At 42.8% G+C, this 6,434-nt stretch overlaps 2 pseudogenes; one reads left to right on the forward strand and one right to left on the reverse strand.

Moving 5' to 3' along the window:
- Nucleotides 1-6,434, reverse strand: part of LOC102991361 (centrosomal protein of 78 kDa-like) — a 223,386-nt pseudogene that overhangs the window by 161,489 nt on the left and 55,463 nt on the right.
- Nucleotides 1-6,434, forward strand: part of LOC102984453 (dipeptidase 2-like) — a 40,008-nt pseudogene that overhangs the window by 22,432 nt on the left and 11,142 nt on the right.

Consider the following 6,434-nt stretch of genomic DNA (forward strand, 5'->3'; position numbering starts at 1 on the left):
GATGAGAAGGCAGTTGTTGTATCTGGTGTGTAGTGTATTGCTAGGAATAGGCCTGTTAGGATTTGTGTGACGGGTTGCTGCGTTGTATAGTTATGGTACTTGGTTGGTGATTGTTACGGGGTGGTCGTTGTTTATTGGTGTTGTGGTTATTATGGAGATTACTTGGGGTAACTAAGTAGGAGTATGAAGAGGGTAATGGTAATGAGGAAAGATAAGAAGTATAGTTTGATAAGACCCTGTTGGTTTGAGGTCAGTGTGGAGGCTTTCAGTTGGATGAGGGCTGTGGTTTTTGGTAAAATTGTCTCTAGTCATGTTATATCTAGTAAAGAGGTGGCTAGTTTCTGGCTTATTGTCAGGTTTAGGTAAGGGGGTAGGCGGTGTATGATTATGGGGAAATATCCTAGTAGGAGGAAGAATTTGGTGGGGTTTGAAGGGAGGTTATATTTTAGGTTTTGTGTGTTAAGGTTGATTTCAAATGCGATGATGAAGCCTAGGGTTGTTATTGTAAGAGCGGTTAATTTTAGGTGTAGGGGTATGGTCATTAGGGGAGTGGTTATGGGGGGAATACTGTTGGATAGGATGAAGCCGGCGAAAACGCTCCCGATTAGTAAGCGTTTGATAGGGTTGATTAGTGAGGGGTTGTTTTCATTAATGGTAATGTGGGGAGGGAATTGGGGTTGTCCTAGTAGTGCGTAGAAGATGATGCGAGTGCTGTAAACAGCTGTGAGGGAGGTGGCGGTCAATGTTAGTAATAGGGCTCAGGCATTGGTATAAGACGAAGTGGCGGCTTCAATGATGGGATCTTTGGAGTAAAATCCGGTGAGGAATGGTATTCCCGTTAGTGCAAGGCAGCCAATGATGAGGGCTGTTGTAGTGAAAGGGAGGGCTTTGAATAGTCCTCTTATTTTTCGAATGTCTTGTTCGTTATTTAGGTTGTGGATAATGGAGCCGGAACACAGGAATAGCATAACTTTGAAGAAGGCGTGGTACAGATATGTAGGAATGCTAGGTAGGGTTGGTTGAGGCCGATCATTACTATTATTAGGCCTAGTTGACTGGAGGTGGAGAAAGCGATGATTTTTTTGATGTCGTTTTGGGTGAGGGCGCAGATGGCTGTGAATAGGGTGGTAAGGGCACCTAAGGATAGGGCTATTGTCTGGGCGAGGTTGTTGTTTTCTATTAGAGGGTGGAAGCGGACAAGTAAGAAAATTCCTGCTACAACTATTGTGCTTGAATGGAGTAAGGCTGAAATGGGGGTGGGGCCTTCTATTGCTGAGGGGAGTCAGGGGTGGAGTCCAAATTGAGCTGATTTTCCAGCTTCAGCTAGTACTAGTCCCATGAGGGGAAGGTTTGGGGAGCCTTGGTTAAGTGCAAAGATTTGTTGTAGATCTCATGTATTTATGTTGGAGAGGAATCACGCTATTGATGTGAGAAATCCGATATCTCCAATACGGTTGTATAAGATTGCTTGAAGGGCGGCTGTATTTGCATCCGTTCACCCGAATCATCAGCCGATGAGTAGAAAAGACATAATTCCCACTCCTTCTCATCCGATGAAGAGTTGGAAGAGATTGTTGGCGGTAACAAGGATTAGTATGGTGATAAGGAAGAGGAGTAAGTATTTAAAGAATTGGTTGATGTGGGGGTCGGAGTGTATATACCATATTGAGAACTCTATGATGGATCATGTGATGAATAGTGCTACGGGCATAAATATGAGTGAAAAGTAGTCTATCTTGAAACTGAGCGTTAGTTTGAGGGTTTGAATAGTGATTCAGTGTCAATTTGAGATAAGTGCTTCTTGGTTTGTGTGAAGATATATTGTTATTGGGATTAGGCTAGTGATGAAAGCACAGAAAATGATGTTTTTTACATAGGTTTGATACTTGTTGCTTTTGTGGGGGTCCGTGTTGGATGTGATGATTGGGGTAATTAAGATTAGTAGTGTGAGTAGGGTGAAGGAGGTAAATAGATTTATTACTTTTATTTGGAGTTGCACCAATTTTTTGACTCCTAAGGCCAATGGATAACTTCTATCCTTTAAAAGTTTGAAAAAGCCATATTGTTAGGTATGGGAGCATGAGTTAGCAGTTCTTGCAGTACTTTTTCGGTAAATAAGAAGTCTTGGTCTTCTGTTACTGGCTTCACAGGCTAGTGTTTTTTTAAACTATATTTACAATAGAGAGGACCTAGAATGATCTTAGGGTTTAGTGATAGGAGTAGAAGGGGGATGATATGTAGAGCTATTAGGGTGTGTTCTCGTGTGAAGGATGGGGTGAGGTTATTGATGTGATGTGTGTGTTTACCATGCTGTGTGGTAATTAGCATGTATAGGGAGTACAGGGCGGTGATTACGATGTTTGTTCCTATTAGAATGATGGTGAAATTTGATCATGAGAATGTTGATATGACTACGAGTAGTTCTCCGACTAGGTTGATTGTTGGGGGTAGGGCGAGGTTTGCTAGGCTTGCTAGTAGTCATCAGGTTGCTATTAATGGGAGGAAGATTTGTAGGCCTCGGGCTAAGATTATAGTTCGGCTATGAATTCATTGCTAGGCAGAACAGTATGGATGACGTTAGACCGTGGGCGATTATTAAGGCGGTAGCTCCTATGTAACTCCAGGGGGGTTGGATAAGAATGGCTGTGATAACGAGTGCTATGTGGCTGACTGAGGAATATGCGATGAGTGATTTTAGGTCTGTCTGGCGTAGACAGATGGAGCTGGTTATAATTTTACCCCATAGTGAGAGCATGAGGAAAGGGTAGGCTATGTGCTCTGTGAGTGGGTTGAGTATGGGTGTAATTCGTAGCATGCCGTAACCACCAAGTTTTAATAGTACAGCTGCAAGTACCATGGAGCCTGCGATAGGGGCTTCTACATGTGCTTTGGGTAGTCATAGGTGTAGTCCGTAGAGAGGTATTTTTCTATAAAAGCTATTATGCAGGCTAATCATATGAAGGTATTGAATCAGGAGGTTGATAGGGGTTGGGTTCAGTATTGCAGTAGGAGAAAGTTTAGGGTTCCTGTTGTGTTTTGTAGGTATGTTAGTGCTACCAACAAGGGAAGTGATCCGAGCAGTGTATAAAAGAGGAAATAGAGTCCTGCATTAAGTCGTTCTGTTTGGTTGCCTCAACGGGTAATAATAATAAGGGTTGGGACTAGCGTAGCTTCAAATATGATATAGAATAAGATTAGTTCTATAGTGGTGAATGTCACGATGAGGGATGTTTGTAGTATAATTAGTATTGTGATGTAGAGTTTTTTTCGGGTAAGTGGTTCTTTGAGAAGGTGTGATTGGTTTGCTATTAGTATCAGTGGGAGGAGCCATATAGTTAGGATTAGGAATGGTGTGGAAAGGGAGTCGGAGAAGAATGTTGTCGTTGGGTTGGGTTGGGTAAGGAGGAGTAGGCTTGTAAACCTGATTAATAGGCTGTGGGCTGTGGAGTTGACTCAGATTAGATTGTTTTTTGATAGTCAGGTTAGTGGTATTAGTATAATAGTGGGGATGATAAATTTTAGCATTGGAGGAGGTTGAGGCTTTGAACATAGTCGATGCCATACGTGTTGGAGATCATGACTAGTAGGGCCAGTCTGATGGCTGCTTCGCAGGCTGCAAAGACTAGGAGGATGATTGGGACTATGCTGGCTAGGGTGAAGTGTGAATTTAGAACTGTAAGGGCTGTAAAAACAAATAGTGACAGTGTTATGCCCTCTAGGCAGAGTAGTGCGGATATTAGATGGGATCGATACATTAGTAGACCTACGAGGGATATGGAGAAGGCTATTATGATGTTTATGTGGATTAGGGACACTTGGTACTTGTGAGTCTGATCACAGTCCAGTGAGTCGAAATCACTTGTTTTGTTTTAAACTAAGTACCATATTCGGCTCACTCTAAGCCTTCTTGGGTTTATTCGTAGGCTAGGCTGGCTGCTAACAAGGAGATTAGGAATAGGGCTATGGTAAGTATTGTTTTTATGTTGCTTGTTTGGATTGCCCAGGGAAGAGGAAGTAGGAGGGCGATTTCTAGGTCGAAGAGAAGGAAGGTGATTGCAACTAGGAAAAATTTTATGGAGAAGGGTAGACAGGCAGATTGTATGGGGTCAAAGCTGCATTCATAAGGGCTTGTTTTTTCAGCGTATGTATTTAGTTGGGGGAGTCAAAAGGCGATAAGTATTAATAGCAGGGCTAGTGTTGTGTTTGTCAGGAGTGTCAGTAGAAGATTTATTGTTCTTTTTCGGTGTTTGCCGAAACTAACTGATTGGAAGTCAGTTGTACTTGTTGATACTAGAAGGACTATGAACCTCATCAGTAGATTGATACGTAGAGGAATAGTCATACGACGTCTACGAAGTGTCAGTAACAGGCTGCGGCTTCGAAACCGAAGTGGTGATTTGATGTGAAGTGGAATTTTATTTGGCGCAGAAAGCAGACAATAAGGAAAGTAGATCCAATGATAACGTGCAGTCCATGGAAGCCTGTGGCTACAAAGAAGGTGGAACCGTAGACCCCGTCTGAGATTGTAAATGGGGCTTCGTAATATTCTGATGCTTGTAGTAGGGTAAAGTAAAGGCCAAGTGCAATTGTGATGAAAAGAGCTTGAAGTATGTGCTTGCGATCTCCTTGTATAAGACTGTGGTGGGCTCAGGTGATGGATACGCCAGAGGCTAGTAGGACGGAGGTGTTGAGGAGTGGAACCTCGAAGGGGTTTAGGGGGTGGATGCCTGTTGGTGGTCAGCATCCGCCTAGCTCGGGGGTAGGAGCGAGGCTTGAATGATAAAAGGCTCAGAAAAAACCTGTGAAAAATAGGACTTCTGATAAAATAAATAGGACTATTCCATATCGGAGTCCCTTTTGGATGGTTGGTGTATGATGGCCTTGGAAAGTGCTTTCTCGAATAATGTCTCTTCATCACTGGTATATTGTCAGGGCGTTTGTTAGAAGACTTAAAGTTAGTAGGATGGCTGAGTTGAAATGGAATCACATGGTTAGGCCCGATGTTATGAGAAGAGCTGAGAGAGCTCCTGTGAGGGGTCAAGGGCTTGGGTTTACTATGCGGTAGGAGTGAGTTTGGTGGGTCATTATGTGTTATCATGCAAATATAGACTTACTAGGAGGGTAAATACATAGGCTTGGATTAGGGCGACAGCGAATTCAAGAATGGTTAGTAGGGTGAGAATAGTGAATATGATGAGAGTTGTGAATAGGCTGGTGCTTGCTAGTGCGAAGGTAGTCATTCCTATTAGGTGTATTAATAGGTGACCCACTGTAATGTTAGCGGTCAACCATACGGCTAGCACTACCGGTTGGATGAATAGGCTGATAGTTTTGATAATTACTAACATAGGGATAAGAAAGGCGGGTGTGCCTTGAGGTAGGAAGTGGGCTAGGGATGCTTTTGTTTTGTTACGGAAGCCTACAATAACAGTACCGGCTCATAGGGGAATGGCCATTCCTATATTTATTGAGAGTTGTGTAGTAGGTGTAAATGAGTGAGGTAGTATTCCGAGGAGGTTGGTAGAGGCGATGAATAGGATGAGTGAGATAAGTATGAGGGATCAGGTTTGTCCTTTGGAGTTGTGTGTGTTTATTAATTGCTTTGATGTAAGTTTGGTTAATCATTGTTGGATAGAAACTGTTCGGTTGTCAATTAGTCGGGTTGGTGCTGGGAATAAGATAGTTGGGAATATGATAATAGGGTGATGATGGGGATGCCTAGCACTACTGGGACTGTAAAAGAGGTAAATAGATTTTGGTTCATGCAGTGTTTCAAGGGGTTTGTTGTTTCCGTGTTTTGGTGGGTGTTAATTCAGGGTTAGGGGTGTAAAGGTGTTTTGAGATTTTTAATTGGAGTAGTGCGAAAAGAGTTAGGAATATGGATAGGATGGTAAGAAATCATGTTGGTGTGTCTAGTTGTGGCATGTCATCAAGGGGAGGTTTGGCTCTCAATCTTTAACTTAAAAGGTTAACGCTGATTTAGCTTCTTGATGAGGTTACAGTATAGAGATGGATCACTTTTCAAAACTCTCTAGGGGTACTAGTTCGAGGACGATTGGCATGAAGCTATGGTTTGAGCCGCAGATTTCTGAACACTGTCCGTAGAATAAGCCCGGTCGTGTTGATATTAAGGTTGTTTGGTTTAGGCGTCCAGGAATTGCGTCTGTTTTTAGGCCCAAAGAGGGCACAGCTCATGAGTGTAGGATGTCCTCAGAGGAGACCAACACTTGGATTGTTATTTCTATGGGTAAGACTATTCGGTTATCTACTTCTAATAGTCGCAGGTCTCCTGGTTTTAAGTCCGATGTTGGGATTATGTAAGAGTCGAAGGTTAGGTCTTCGTAGTCGGTGTATTCGTAGCTTCAATATCATTGGTGGCCTATTGTTTTTACGGTAAGGGAGGGGTTGTTAATTTCGTCTATTATGTAGAGGAT

Source organism: Physeter macrocephalus, chromosome 12 (genome assembly GCF_002837175.3).
Source record: "Physeter macrocephalus isolate SW-GA chromosome 12, ASM283717v5, whole genome shotgun sequence".
NCBI lineage: Eukaryota > Metazoa > Chordata > Mammalia > Artiodactyla > Physeteridae > Physeter > Physeter macrocephalus.